General features: G+C 40.2%; 1 protein-coding gene across 1 annotated transcript in view; it reads left to right on the forward strand.

The window, feature by feature from the left end:
- The window catches only part of LOC129036253 (protocadherin gamma-A3), a 173,655-nt gene that overhangs the window by 95,984 nt on the left and 60,962 nt on the right, over positions 1–16,709 (forward strand). The window lies entirely within an intron of this gene.

Raw genomic sequence — 16,709 nt, forward strand, 5'->3', positions numbered from 1 at the left:
AAATATAAATAAAATTTTAATAAACTTTTGTATATAGAGTGGCTTTTAACTATACTTGAGATTGCTAGCAAATTCATAAAGTGAATTTAGTTTCTTTCAAAGTGCAGTAATTCTTTCTGGCCATTAGGGATATGTCCATTTATACTTTCTCAGTATCCCAAGTCATTTCATAGTTTTAAATCATTCATGAACTTACAAATATAGTGAATTTATTTCTTCTGTATTTAAAATTTTATCACTTAAATATACAATATACTGTATTGCCATGACGAAAAATGGTAAAGACTATTTTTCACTTCTGTTATGCATTTCATTAATACAATATCTGTATGTGTTTCCAAGTTAGACATTTCTTTTGCCCATTTCCTACACTAATAATACTAATGATGACTTTGTGGAATATTCAGAATTAACAAAATGTGTTTTGAGTACTTTTTTTAGTACTGGGGCAAATTTGCAGTAATATCGCCTGCTTTCTACATTAAATTCCCCATAACTTTTACAACTATGGGAAAATTTCTGAAACGTGCACAGATTCTAAGTGTTTTCTGAGAACTTTATGCTTATTGTAGAGTGCTTACAGATACTGAATGCTAAAGTGTATTACTCTTTGAAAAGCATTGCTTGATTTCTTTTGATGAATTCTGTAAAGGTTTAGGGAAACATAACATCCCAATTATTTTTTCTTTCTTCTTTGTTTGCTGCCTATCTACTTTGAAAGATACAATAGTTAAAACTCAGAAAAGAGATTGGAAACCACTTAGAGAATGAAAGACATCCAAGGACTCTAAAATGAGGCAGTTGCTGCTTCTGAGACCAAAAAAGGATGCAAAATATAGAGTGTGTGGTTCTACTTGTGTGATTTTTTTAAAGAAAGTATTTGAATTTATCTAAAAATACTAAATTTGTATTTACATTAGTTTTCAAATAGAATTTAATAGGTACAGTGTTCTATAAGTAATATTGAGAAATAGAGGACAATGAAACTTCTCTCCTCCATCATCTTGTATGAACTACCAAAATGTTTATCACATGGACAGTTCTCATATATAGTCAAATAGAAAGAAAGACATAATAGGAAAACAAATGATTTGGGAAGCTAAGCTAACATGGTCTAATTATTCTGACCTCTGCTCACCTAACTTGATTTAGGAACAAATCATTGAGAGTTAGAGCATGAATAGTCAAGACCTTTAGACCATATCTCAAATATCAGTGGTTTCAATCAACTATGTTTCCAGTTTGAGCTGAATAGGCTTTATTAAATAGTTGTTGAATGAATGGATAAACAAATAATGTACTCTGGGGATTACCTGATACCAGGATTCTGAATTTTCGGATGTATCATAGAAGGATAGCAGCTTTGCAATTAGGTAACTTCTTAACTGTGTCACCTTTAGCAAGTTATTTAATCTCTTTGAGCTTCAGCAAAGTAGGAATAATCATATCTAATTTGAAAGGTCGTGGTGATGGCTAGGGCTAACAAAAATCTGATTCACAACATGCAATTAATTAACAGTAGCCATTTTTAATGGTTGACAAGAAAAAGGACTTATATTTTCAATGCCAGCACACTCGATGTTCTGTTGGGAAAAATAATAATGATTTTTGTGTGCTTCTCCATGTGGTACAATGGGATGATTTGTGGATGGAAATAAAACTGTTCTAAAATTTTTGTGAAAGCTGGTTTAAAAATCTTAAGTGCCTAGGCACATTCTTGATTTAGAAGCCACAGTTTTAGGCCATAAAAGATGGGGGAAAGATTTTTATATGAGACAATTTTGTGAGTGTTACTTTTTCTTTGTCTGAACTATAGTGAAATCTAAACAAGGATTTTGTGAAACTTATTTTAAAGAAGCAGTTTACTTCAATGGGATCTTAGATAATTTCACCAGAAAATGGATCACCGAAACCAGAAGCCTGGTGATCATTATTTGGTTTGGGCCATGTAAGAATGGAAACTAATGGCTTAGCTTTAGGATTTTTAGGACACTTGTTGATAATTTAGGATTCATAATTAAGATATGTATTGATTGTTTTCTGAGACTAACTGGGCAATGGGTTTGAATGTGTTTACATTTCTTCTGATTCCAGTCATAAAATTATGTCAAGGACTTTCCTTGTCTTCTTATGTGTATGACAGATGTGTATGTATCCATTTCATCTAATAAGTTAAAGCATTCAGCTATAATTTAAAATTTGTAGCTTCACTGTTTTATAGTACCTAAAATTGGAATGTAATCAATCAGAAGACATTCTTCCACTGCTTTCATTCCAGAAGTATTATGCTTTTTGAAGCAGCAATAGCATAGGAATGTTGAGGAGACTATACTGCACTTTTATAGTGTATTTAATCTCATACATCACTTTTCAATGAATTATAAGGCTAATGACAAATGAGCAAATTGTATCAGTTTTCTTTATGACATGTAACAGAGTATAGCTGTGATCATGAATTGAATAGTTCTGGTATAAAAATCTGCTTTATCCTCATATAAGATGTCAGGTTCAGAAAAGCAAACACATAGTTTTGAAGGGATATTGATCAAACTGATGAGGCTAAATCTCAAGAAAGAAACACAGTTACCCTCTAATGTTACACTTTGAGTTCACTTTTTTTTTTTTTTGAGACAGAGTCTCAATCTGTCACCAAGCTGGAGTGCAGTGGCACTATCTTGGCTCACTGCAACCTCTGCCTCCTGGGTTCGTGTGATTCTCCTGCCTCAGCCTCCCAAGTAGCTGGGACTACAGGCACGTGCCACCACACCCAGCTAATTTTTGTATTTTTAGTAGAGATGGGGTTTCACCATATTGGCCAGAATGGTCTCGATCTCTTGATCTTGTGATGCACCCACCTCAGCCTCCCAAGTAGCTGAGATTACAGGTGTGAGCCACCGTGCCCAACCACTTTGAGCTCACTTTTAAGAAACCATACTTAATGGAAAATTACCAATAACAGGGCATACTGTTTAGGATGCATTCCTAAAATATTGATGACAAAAGATAGCCAGCCAATGGCAAAGCTAATTGGAAAAAATATTTTATAAAGGATGAGACTTCTGGATACCATATGGGAAGGGCTCTGGTTCAGGAAAATGTTTTTAAAAAACTGTCATTGAAGAGAACATAGAATCAAACAAAATAATTTAATCTGTATGTAAAAGAAGTTGGTACCACCATAATTTTTCTTATACATGTCATATAAGGATCTACTCTGTGTATTGTCATTGAGGGCAGATATAATTTCTTAGTTCATCATTAACTCTCTGAAGTATTTCACACAGTAGTTTGTACACCTTCTAAGTACTCAATACAATGCTTGAGTTCAATTATTGGAAAGTGGTCTCTTGGAGAAAAAAGAACCATAGTGCAAAACCAATTATTTTACATGGACTTTTCCTCTATATCTAAACCCTAATAAGAGGCAGCTGTCTGATAAATATATATATATATGTATATTTGGAGTAGGGGTTGGAGTCTTGCTCTGTCACCCAGGCTGGAGTGCAAGTGGTGTGATCTCAGCTCACTGCAACCTCTGCCTCCTGGGTTCAAGCGATTCTCCTGCCTCAGCCTCTCCAGTAGCTGGGATTACAGACGCCTGTCACCATGCCCAGCTAATTTTTTAAAATATTTTTAGGAGAGACAGAGTTCCATCAAGTTGGCCAGGCTGCTCTTGAACTCCTGACCTCAGATGATCCACCTGCCTCGGCCTCCCAAAGTGCTGGGATTATAGGCATGAGCCACCGCACCCTGCCAACTGTCTGACTTATCTTAAAAGGCTAAGGACCTGGTTTGTTTGTCAAATTTTGAAAATAGATGCCTCAGTTCATAAGATTTCCATATTGTGTGGCAGACGCCTGTAATCCCAGCTACTCAGGAGGCTGAGGCAAGAGAATCACTTGAACCCGGGAGACAGAGGTTGCAGTGAGCTGAGATCATGCCACTGCACTCCAGCCTGGACAACATAGTAAGACTCTGACAAAAAAAAAAAATCCATATGTGAAACTTCTTAGAAGCTTCCTATATAATTTCAGCTGAAGATTCAGCCAACAGTTCATTCTGAGACTGTGTTCCATGGAAAAAGTAAAGCCCAGGCATGGAAGTGGGAATAGAAAGAAAGATTCTAAGCCTACAAATACTCAAACATCAAGAAGAAATAAAAATAAGTCATCACTTCGACTTCATGAGCTGACATCACTGAGGTTATAAATTCCCAGGAATATTTTATTGCAGGAGCAAGACTGCACTACTGCCTTTCAGCTTGCAAGTTCCAGTGAGAAACGTCTTTCTCTCTGCTCTCAACTAATTCTACAGAATGCTGTCCTCCCATTTCTTCAGGCTGCAGTTCTAGAGTAGGGACTCAGAGTGCCACCGTTGGCCAGTCTGGAAACAGAGATAAATGAGCCGATCCCCAAACATTCCCGCTTGGTGGCTTTTCTAATTTCATGGAATGCAGATCCAAGAGCAGACCCACAACATTCCTATTATGGCTCCTAGTTCTACAAATTACAAGCAGGAATGGAACGGTTTTACAGGCAATGAGTTCAGCTCCTTCTTGGCTAGAGACCCTATAATCCAAGAAGAGTTTGAAAAGGGGCTTATCTGGGCCGGAGCAGCAGCAACTCTAACTGTGGAAGAGATGGGGAATGGTGCTGGACTGACAGTCTGGGTAGAACCAAGGCAACTACTGCTTCCTTTCCTGCTATTTCTATCCTGCTGGGCATTCTCTATGATGCAGATCCGTTATTCAGTCCCAGAGGAGCTGGCCAAGAGTTTGGTGGTGGAAAACCTTGCCAAGGATCTGGGACTCAGTGTCCAGGACATGCCCACTTGAAAGCTTCGGGTTAATGCTGAGAAATAATACTTCATTCTAAGTGGGGAAAGTGGAGACTTACTTGTGAGTGACTGAATGGATCAGGAGCAGATACGCCCCCTAATTATAGCTTGGGCCATAACGATTTGAAATAGTTGAAGGCCAGGCATGGTGGCTCACACCTGTAATCCCAGCACTTTGGGAGGCCGAGGCGGGCAGATCACAAGGTCAGGAGTTCGAGACCAGCCTGACCAACATGGTGAAACCCTGTCTCTACTAAAAATACAAAAATTACTGGGCATGATGGTTCCCACCTCTAATCCTAGCTACTCGGGAGGCTGAGGCAGGAGAATCTCTTGAACCTGAGAGGCAATTGCACCACTGCACTCCAGCCTGGGTGATAGAGCGAGACGCCATCTCAAAAAAAATGAACAAACAGTAGTTGAAAAATCTTTAAATGTTTTTCACATTAATATAGAGATTCAGGATATGAAGGATCATGCACCACGTTTCAGCAGGAATATTATTAAGTTACATATCTCTGAGTTTACCCAGCTGGAACAAGGTTTGCAACAGAACCTGCAGAAGATCCTGATGTTGAGAGAAATTCCTTACAAAATTATCACCTTAGCAGCAACTCTATATTTCTCTTTGAAGTAAAAGTGACCAACAGTGGAAAGACATATGTTGATCATGTGTTAGAGAAGCCGCTTGACTAGGAAAAGCAGAGCTCCCAACCCGTAGTGCTAGCAGCCTTAGACAGCCCCCAACAAAGCAGCATCACTCAGCTCCTGATCCTATTGGTTGCAGCCATTGACAACTCTGTGTTCATCTAGGATGTGTACAGCGTCAGCCTTCGGGAAAATGTGCATCCGGGCACTTATGTGCTGAAAGTGAGGGCCAGCGACCAGGACTAGAGTGTCAAGGCAGAGATCACATATGGCTTTGCAATCCAGAGTACCCATATCTAGTTTGGCCTTGATCAAATAGTGGAGAAATGAAAAACTTAAGTACATTGGACTTTTAAAGATTTTAAAATTTCCATGGTTTTGGTAGCAAGTGACAGAGAGGGACTCATTGTCCAGTGTACAGTTGAGACTGAAATTCTAGAAGATAATGACAATATCCTAGAGGCGATTTTTACTTCTAATTCCACAATGATTCCCAAAGATTCTGCACCTTGGACGGTAATCACTGTCCAGGATTTAAATCACAAGATCTTTAAATCACAAGATCTGGATTCAGGAGAAAATGAGGTCAGATGTCTGATGTAAGAAAATGCACCTTGAGAAAAATCTTCCTCCAATGATTAACTACATGCTTGTAACAAATGGGGCCGTGGACCAGGAACAGACCCAAGGTATAACATCAGCATCACTGCCACTGACAGAGGCAAGCCAACCCTCTTCTCCAGCCCAAGCGTCACCCTACTCATTGGCGATGTCAACGACAATGCTCTGGTTTTCTACCAGGCCTCCTACGTCGTCCACGTGGCCAAGAACAATCTTCCCAAAGCCTCCATAGTGTGCAAGTAGACACCTCCAACCTAGACTTGGGACCCAACAGCCAAGTCCCCTATTCGATGGTGGCCAGTGACCTGTAGCCACAGGCGCTGTGGTCCTAGGTGTCCGTGAGCGCGCAGTGTGCCTTCGACCAAGAGCAGCCGCGAGCCTTAAAGCTCACGCTGCAGGCCCGCGACCAGGACTAGCTCGCGCTCGGCGCCAATGTGAGCTTGCGCGTGTTGGTGGACGACCTCAATGACAACGCACCGTGGGTGCTGTACCCCAGCTCTGGAGCGCGATGGCTTCGTGCTCTTGGATATGGTGCTGCACGCCGCGGAGCGTGGCTACCTGGTCACCAAGGTGGTGGCTGTAGATGCAGATGTGAGACACAATGCGTGGCTGTGCTACCACGTGCTGCAGGCCAGCAAGCCCAGGCTCTTCAGCCTGGAATGCGCACCGACGAGGTGCGGACAGCTCGCGCGTTGGGCCACAGGAAAGCGACTCGCCAGCGCCACATCACCACCACCACCGCCTCTCTTCGCCGACAGCCTGCAGGTGGCTCTGCCAGACCTCAGCGATCACTCTGCAAAGTTACAGTCTGAATCCAAAATTAATTTATATCTGGTGATTGCCTTAGCTTTAATTTCCTTTTTATTCTTCCTGATTGCATTGTTTGTGCTGGTTTTAAAGTGCCGAAGACCCCAAAATGATCCTGTCTTTGAGTCTTTCCCACGGATGTCTATCCCGCGCTAAGCCCCAGGTTTCTGGGTAACTGTAGCTCTGTGATGCCATATTCCTACCAAGTGTGTGCTTCTCCTACTAATCCAGGGCTGAGTGAACTTCTTTTTTGAATCCCTACCTCTCAGGACTCAATAGCAGCTTCACTGCAGAAAGCCCCTTGGGGAAGGGGATGATCGTGATTATTCTAATTGCTTGGGCAGAATCCACTCTCCAAGGTGAAAAATTCTTGATGAAACTAAGTTCAGTCACAAGCAGGTTTTCTTCTAGCGTTAAATATTTTCAGAGATCTCAGTAAAAAGCATTTCTAGCAGCAAGACCAAAGGCCTGAGAAATATTTGGCATGGTGAGCTTGAGGGACAGTAGTCAGGCAGACAAGAGTATCAGACATGCCAGAGCATTTGGGGCCTGTAGGTAGGGAACATGTTTTGATTATATATATTTATATGTGTTTGATTATATTTTATAATTTTACTTTGATATTCAAATTGTACTGATCCAAAAATAAGGGAGGGACAAATCTTGGCCATTGTAGTATGAGAGATGTAAATTTACAACTCAGAATCCCTGCTTATCACTTCTCCTTCAGCACACAACTGTTTCATTTTCTATTTAAGAAACTTCCTCTCACTGCAAAAAGACATTCTGGCTGATAAAGTTAGCCTATAATTTCAGTAAATCTAAGAATATGACTAATGGAAGTTGCCAGACCTAAACTTTGAAAATTATTGTTCCACTGAAGAGCGTCTTATGACTGAGTGTTCCAGTCTCCTTCTCAAGCTGAACCTTGCTTTTCAAACCAGATTAAGAACACTATCATAAGTGATACTGCATTGTGTTTCCCTACCCATGTCCACTGCATCATTCTCTATAGTACAAAGAGCTTGTCTCGCCAGGCGCACCTGTAATCTTAGCACTTTGGGGGGCCAAGGCGGGTGGATCACTTGAGCCCAGGAGTTTGAGACCAGCCTGGGCAGCATGGCAAAAACCCATCTCTACAAAAAAAATAGAAAAATTAACAAGGTGTAGTGGTCCATGCCTGTGGTCTCAGCTACTTGAGAGGCTGAGGTGTGAGGATCACCTGAGTCTGGGGAGGTTGAAGCTGCAGTGAGCTGTGATTGCGCTCCTGTACTCCAGTCTGGGTGACAGAATTAGACCCTGTCCCAAAACAAACAAACAAATAAAGAGCTTCTCTCCTTATGACTTATTTAAAGTTTGGGAAATTGTTCCAATTCAAATGCTTTAAATGGACTTGAGCTAAAACAGAATGTTGTATATGAAATGTTCTTATAATCAGGTGATTGTAAAAATTGATCCAGATAATGTTAGCATAGCATTTTACTGAACTAGTAGTTTACAAACACTTCAAAAATTATAGAATAATATTTGCATGTAAAATTCCTCATATATTTCCCTATCAGTGAATTGGAAGCTTACAATATAAAATATTACCAAAAAGACAAAAAAAAAATGAAAAGGAAACAGTTACCTTTGGAAAACATAATTAGGTAAAATGGGTAATATGGAAAGTCTGAAAACAGTGAAAAAATTACTGGTAAGTCAAGAGAAAAGGAATATTCGCAGGAAAATTCATAAAATTGTATCTGACTATTCACAGCAGGTTTCCTTATTGATATGGATTCTGTGGTCCATCTAAGCTATGTTAATTTTATTTTAAATGCTACCTGGGTATTGGCTTCTAAAAGGAATTCAGTAAATCAGATAATTTGGCATCTTCAATCTAGATTCTGATGCTCACCTGAAAAGTCTGCTAAGGTTTGGAAACCAAGAAAAGTGAAGCATCTCAACAGATATGTGTCACTTGTGTGTACTGGATTTTTTTTTTTTTTTTTGATGGAGTTTCACTCTTGTTGCCCAGGCTGGAGTGCAATGGCATGCTCTTGGCTCACTGCAACCTCCACCTCCCAGGTTCAAGTGATTCTCCTGCCTCAGCCTCCCTAGCAGCTGGGATTACAGGCATGTGCCACCACGCCCGGCTAATTTTGTATTGTTGGTAGAGATAAGGTTTCTCCATGTTGGTCAGGCTAGTCTCGAACTCCCAACCTCAGGTGATCCACCTGCCTTGGCCTCCCAAAGTGCTGGGATTACAGGCATGAGTCACCGCACCTGGTAGCATACTAGATTTATATTGTGTAATACTTTGCTCTAGCAGTATAGTAGGTGAGACAGTGACTGTGTCTAGTGAGCAAAAGGCACTTATTTGACACTTCTGACTCTTCCTTTCTACTTATCTTATTTAAAATTGATTTTTGCATGTGGCATGAGGCACCAATTCATTGAGGTAGGGGTTGAAGTTCTTTATTTCCCATTTTTTTTCAATACCATTTATTAAAAATATTTTCCTCTTTCTGTTGAATTGGCTTGGTGCCTTTGTTGAAAGTCATTTCACTGATATATGTAGTTCTATTTCTATATTCTTGATCATGTTTCATTTGTCTATTCTTTTACTAATAGCACACTGTCTCAATTATTGTAGCTTTACAGTAAGTCTTGCTACAAAGTCTTACTACAGGACAAAGCTTGTAGGGATTTTTTAATGGGATGGCATTGCATCTATAGCTTTATCAGGGAAAGAGGGAAGGAGGGAGGAGGATAATCTTAACAATATTGACACTTCCAATCCATGAACATGGTATATATTTCCATTTAATTAGGTCTTCTTTAATTTCTCTCAGCTACGTTGTATAGTTTTCAGGGTAGAGAGGTCATGTATGCCTTTCATTAAATTGTCCCTACATATTTGATGTTTTTGAATGTTATTGTAAATAGTACTTTTAAAATTGTATTTTCTAATTGTTCATTTCTAGTTTACAGAAAAACTAAAAACTATTGTTTTTATGTATTCTATATGCTTTTGAAAAGTAAGAGGTGCAAGGTGCTCTATTCTTACACTATATTGTGTGAGAATATAAGTCGAAACCACTCTGCATAAGTTCAGGCTTCCATTCTCTTCAGTTTGTAGGTTGAGAGAACCCATCCAGAAACAGTAAACATTGGTGTCTGCCCAAGTCTGGTCCTGGGTGGTTCATTCATTCATTTACATAACAAATATTTATTAACTGTCTGCTATATGCAAGGCACTGACCTATGAACTAAGGATGCAGCAATGAACAAGGCATATATGATTCCTGAGTTAATGGGCCCCATTCTAATACATGATATTTTACAGGTCTGATAAAAGCCAACAAGGAGAAATACAAAAGCACTAAAAGAAAGCTTATAGTAGGGGAGCTTCGCCTAATCTGAATGTCAAGGAAGGCTTTCTTTTTTTCAGAAAGTGATATTTAGAGAGATGAATAGATTAATAGGATGAGTAGAAGTTATCTAGGTAACAAGGAGAGTAAAAAAGAAATTGTCAGGCAGAGGAAATAGCATGTGTAAAGATCTTTTTAAAAAATAAAAGGTGTGACTCAAGCAATTGAAAAGAGCTAGAGAGGCTAGAAACAGAAAATAAATAGATGAGACTAAAAAGGCAGGGAGAGCCTTGTAAATCACACTTAAAATTCTGGATTTTGTTCTAAATACCCTTCTACTTAGGAGATATTAAAACATTTTAAACAAGGCAGTGACAAGATATTTGAATTATTAAGCTTACTCTGGCTGCTAGATGGAGAATTGATTTATGAGGGTTATAAATAGAAATAGGAAGACAAGATAGGAGACTATGGCAATATTCCTGGTAAGAAATGGGAGAAGAGCTGGCTTGGATTAAAGGGGAGGAAGTGGATGTATAAATAAATGGATGAATTATAGATATATTTAGGAAATGGGTTCAATAAGACTTAATAATGGGATAGGTGGAATATAAATTTCATGAGGGCAGGGGGTGTTTTGTTTATTATTATATTCCTAGGTGTCTGAAAAAATTGTTGTCTTGCCTGGCAAGTGGTAGATCTTCAGTGAAATATTATTAACTGAATAAATACAATGGATAAATGGGGAGCAGGGATTAAGAGTGATTCCTGGGTTTCCACATTAAGGATCTGGATGGACAAAGCTACCATTTGGTGAGAATGGAAGACTAGAGAATGGTAGATTTAAGAGGAATCAAGAGTTGAGTTCCAGTCATGTTCATTTGAAGGATCTGAGAAACAGTGCAGATATTCAGTGTGTGGTTAGACATATGGTCATCATTCTTTTTTTTTTGAGATGGAGTCTCGCTCTGTCACCCAGGCTGGAGTGCAGTGGCCCTATCTCAGCTCACTGCAATCTCTGCCTCCCAGGTTCAAGTGATTCTTCTGCCTCAGCCTCCTGAGTAGCTGGGACTACAGGCGTGTACCACCACGCCTGGCTAATTTTTGTATTTTTAGTAAAGACAGCATTTCACCATAGTGGCCAGGCTGGTCTTGAACTCTGATCTGCCCGCCTCGGCCTCCCAAAGTGTGGGGATTACAGGCGTGAGCCACCGCGCCCAGCTGGTTACCATTCTTTTACTCTGAGTTCCTCCGTTGTGATCATCTAGTCAGATGGGTAGATAGATCCTTATAAGGCTGAGCATAATAAGCTTCCTGATAGCTCTACACTGGTATGTTTTGGGGTTCATGGCTGAGCTACTTTTGTGTTTTATTTATCTTCCTGATCTCTTTTTCACTGTAAGAAACATCCAGCACCCAGGGAAATTTGCTGTCTAATTGATACTCCACTCTTCAGACTAGTCCTAGTGTTCAGTTTTGTTTTGGTTTTTTTCTGTCTGGAAATCTATTAAAATGGGTCAGGCTGTTTTAATTTTTGTTGTTTAATTTTCTTTCACATGATTATATGTGCTCCATGGATTTTTTTGTTTGTTTGTTTTTTGTTTTTGTTTTTGTTTAAGCAGGGTTTTGCTCTTGTCGCCCAGGCTGGAGTGCAATGGCTTGATCTCGGCTCACTGCAACCTCTGCCTCCTGGGTTCAAGTGATTCTTCTATCTCAGCCTCCCAAGTAGCTGGGATTACAGGCGCATGCCACCACATCAGGCTAATTTTTGTATTTTTAGTAGAGCCAGGTTTCATCATATTGGTCAGGCTGGTCTCAAACTCCTGACCCTGGTGATCTGCCCACCTTGGCCTCCCAAGTGCTGGGATTACAGGCATGAGCCACCGCACCCGGCGGAAATTTTTAACCTCAGTTTTTCTTCACCATCTGTAAAACTGCATAGAAGGAATGTTTAGGATAAAAGATGCATAACAATCATAACAAAATTGTTGGGTTTTAATGTTATGAGTACACTTGGAGGATCCTATGTCTACACATACCTTAAATATCCTACAGAGTCCTCAGCATTTTAAAGTCGAAACCAATAGTATTAATGATGGTAGAATATTCCCCCCCAGGAAGTTAGAACTGTTCCATATCTTGATAGAGGGATGGGTTATAAGGATGTACACATTTTCCAAAACCCATTGAACTTAAGAGTCTTGCATGTGACTGTATATAAATTGTACTTTAATTGAAAATAAATTTAAGAAAATAAAATTGGCTGGGTGTGGTGGCTCACGCCTGTAATCCCAGTGCTTTGGGAGGCCAAGGTGGGTGAATCATCTGAGGTCAGGAGTTCGAGACCAGCCTGGCCAACATGGTGAAACTCCGTCTCCACTAAAAATACAAAAATTAGCTGGGCGTGGTGGCAGACACCGATAATCCCAGCTACTCGGGAGGCTGAGGCATGAGAATCGCTTGAACCCAGGAGGTGGAGGTTGCAGTGAGCCAAGATCACGCCATTGCTCTCCAGCCTGGGCAACATGAACGAAATGCCATCTTAAAAAAAAAAGAAAAGAAAAGAAAATTAGCCTCCCCCACCCTCACTATGCCTCAGACTCACCCCTGAAATATCACTACTATTCATCTCTGGTTATGTACACTTACAAACATTTTCTGTGTGTATGCGAATGTATGTTTGGGGTTTTCTTTGCACAACAGGATCATTTTACGGTATATATACTGTTGTGCAACTTGCTCTTCCCACTTAATATCTCAAGGAACCTTTTCTTTGAATCTTTATAGCCATCTACCTCAATCTTAGTAGTTTTCTTTATTTTATTTTTGAATAGGAAATACATTTACATGGTTTTAAAAATCAAAACAATATACTATGTATATATTGAGAAGTCTGACTTCCATCCCTATCCTATTCCTATTCCACCCTTGCTTCCTCCTGTCCCCTGTAGGTAAACATTTTATAACTTTATTAAGTATCCTGTCAGCATTTCTTATGCAAATATGTACATATATTTTTATTTCCCCATTTTTTTTTCACAAAAAGATAAAATACTATACACCACTCTGTATCTTCCCTTCTTCACATTATATCCTTTAAAAATATTTCCATATTGGCTGGGCGCGGTGGCTCACGCCTGTAATCCCAGCGCTTTGGGAGGCCAAGGCGGGTGGATCACGAGGTCAGGAGATCGAGACCATCCTGGCTAACATGGTGAAACCCCGTCTGTACTAAAAATACAAAAAAAAAAAATTAACCAGGCATGATGGCGGGCGCCCGTAGTCCCAGCTACTCGAGAGGCTGAGGCAGGAGAATGGCGTGAACCCAGGAAGCGGAGCTTGCAGTGAGCCGAGATCGCGCCACTGCACTCCAGCCTGGGCGACAGAGCGAGACTCCAACTCAAAAAACAAAACAGAAAAAAAAACTTCCATATTAATATATAGAAAGCTATTTTTTTTAACAGTTGCTTAGTATTCCTTTGGATTATTAACCAGTCTCATAAATGAACGCTATTGAATAGCCCTGTACCTACATCAGTTTTTACCTATGCAGTATATCTTTGGGATGAATTCCCAGAAGTGGAATTGAAATTGCTGGGTCAAAGAGTAAATAGGTGTAATTTTCTTAGGTATTTTCACAAGAAGTGTTAATTTTAACTTTCTGTTTTGAAATGATTTCAAATTTTCAAAGAAGTTGCAAGAATTGTACAAAGAACTGTATCTCCTTCACCCGGATGCACCTTTGTTAACATTTTGTATTTTGCTGAATTTCCTTTATCACTCTGTGTGTGTGTGTGTGTGTGTGTGTGTATATATATATATATATAGGTGTATTATATAATTGTATCTATAGGCCAGGTGCAGTGGCTCACTCCTGTAATCCCAGCACTTTGGGAGACTGAGGCAGGTGGATTACTTGAGGCCAGGAGTTCAAGACCAGCCTGGCCAACATGATAAAACTCCATCTCTACTAAAAATACAAAAATTAGCCAGGCCTGGTACCCCACGCCTAAGGGTGAGGCATGAGAAATGCTTGAACCTGGGAGGCGGAGGTTGCAGTGAGCCGAGATCGCACCACTGCACTCCAGCCTGGGCGACAGAGCAAGACTCTGTCTCAAACAAACAAACAAAAAAAAAAGTAAAAAAGTTTTTTAAAAAGATGTATCTATATATACATATTTACGTACACACCCAAGTGTGTATGTATATGTTTGTGTGTATGTACACACACACATTATTTTTATATATGATTTTTTATGACATGATTATTTTTATGACATTTGAGAGTAAGTTGTAGAAATTATGTTTCTTTGTTCCTAAACACTTCTTTGTGTATTTCCTAACAAGGACATTCTTTTACATAATTAAATTTCAATAATAAAAATGAGAAAATTTAACATCAATACAATATAATTATTTAGCGTATAGTCCATATTTAAATTTTACCATACCTTATAGTATATTTTACTATACCTTAGAGTAATTTTTTTTAGTCCAAAATATCATGCATTGCATTTAGTTGCCATGTCTCTTTTTTTTTTTTGAGACAGGGTCTCGCTCTTTCGCCCAGGCTGGAATGCAGTTGTATGATCTTGGCTCACTGCAACCTCCACCTCCCAGGTTCAAATGATTCTCCTGCCTTAGCCTCCTGAGTAGCTGGGACTACAGGCATGTGCCACCACACCCCCACCACACCCAGCTAATTTTTGTATTTTTAGTAGAGACAAGGTTTCACTATGTTGGCCTGGCTAGTGTTGAACTCCTGACCTCAAGTGATCTGCCCACCTCAGCTAAGTGCTGGGATTACAGGCGTGAGCCACCATGCGTGGCCTAGTTGCCATGTCTCTTTAATCTACTTTAATCTGAAACAGTTCTCAGCCTTGTTTGTTTATATGAAACTGACATTTGTAAAGACTAGAAGCCATTTGTCCTGTATAATGCTTTTAATTTATATTTGTTTTATGTTTCCTCATGATTTTATATATAGAGAGTTTGTTTGTTTGTTTGTCTGCTTGTTTGTTTTGAGATGGAGTCTCATTCTTGTCACCCAGGCTGGAATGCAGTGGCGCAATCTCGGCTCACTGCAACTTCTGCCTCCCAGGTCCAAGCAATACTCCTGCCTCAGCCTCCTGAGTAGCTAGGATTACAGATGCCTGCCACCATGCCTGGCTAATTTTTGTACTTTTAGTAGAAATGGGGTTTTGCCATGTTGCCCAGGATGGTGTCCAACTCCTGACCTCAGGTGATCCGCCCGCCTTGGCCTCCCAAAGTGCCGAGATTACAGGCATGAGCCACCGTGCCCGGACCTCATGATTGTATTTATTTATTTATTTATTTATTATTATTATTATTATTATTATTATTTTTGAGATGGAGTCTTGCTCTGTCACCCAGGCTGGTGTGCAGTGGCACGATCTTGGCTCACTGCAACCGCTGCCTCCCAGATTCAAGCAATTCTCCTACCTCAGCCTCCCAAGTAGCTGGGATTACAGGCATGTGCCACCACGCCCGGCTAATTTTTTTGTATTTTTTTTTAGTAGAGACGAGGTTTCACCATATTGGCCTGGCTGGTCTCGAACTCCTGACCTTGTGATCCACCCACCTTGACCTCCCAAAGTGTTGGGATTACAGGCGTGAGCCACCGCACCCAGCCTTATGATTGTATTTAAACTAGACATTTTTTTGGTAGTATATTATTTAGCCATTGCTGTGTAACAAATTATCCCAAAACTTACTGGCTTAAAAGAAGCATTTATTATCTCATAAATTTTGTGGATCAGGACTGGGTATAGCTTTGCTGAGTGCCTCTGCCTCAAAGTCTTACAAGGCAGCAATTAAAGTGTCACCTAAGGCTATTGTCTTATCTGAAGGGTCAACAGAGGATGGATCTGCTTCTAATCTCTCTCACATAGTTAATGGCAAAATTAAGTTCCTTGTGGATTGTTAGAATAAGGGTTCCAGTTTCTTGCTGGTTGTTAGCTTGAGGTCTACCTCAGTTCCTTGCCATGTGGACCTCCATAGGGCAACCAGCTTCTGTTAGAGCAAGTAAAGGAGAGTGCCAGAGAGGGCAAATGTGATGAAAGCCACAATCTTTTTATAAACCTAATTTTGAAAGTGACATACCAGGCTAGGCATGGTGGCTCAAACCTGCAATTCCAGCACTCTGAGAGGCCAAGGCGGGTGGACTGCTTGAGCCCAGGAGTTCAAGACCAGCCTAGGTAACATGACAAAACCCTGCCTCTACTAAAAATACAAAAATCAGCTGGTCTGGTGGTGCGTGCCTATAGTCCCAGCTACTCAGCAGGCTGAGGCCAGAGAATTGCTTGAACCCAGGAGGCGGAGGTTACAGTGAGCCGAGATCACACCACTGCACTCCAGCCTAGGCCACAGAATGAAACCCTGTCAAGAAGGAAAGGAAGGAACAAGGGAGGGAGGGAGGAA

This window comes from Pongo pygmaeus, chromosome 4, assembly GCF_028885625.2.
Source record: "Pongo pygmaeus isolate AG05252 chromosome 4, NHGRI_mPonPyg2-v2.0_pri, whole genome shotgun sequence".
Taxonomy (NCBI): Eukaryota; Metazoa; Chordata; class Mammalia; order Primates; family Hominidae; genus Pongo; species Pongo pygmaeus.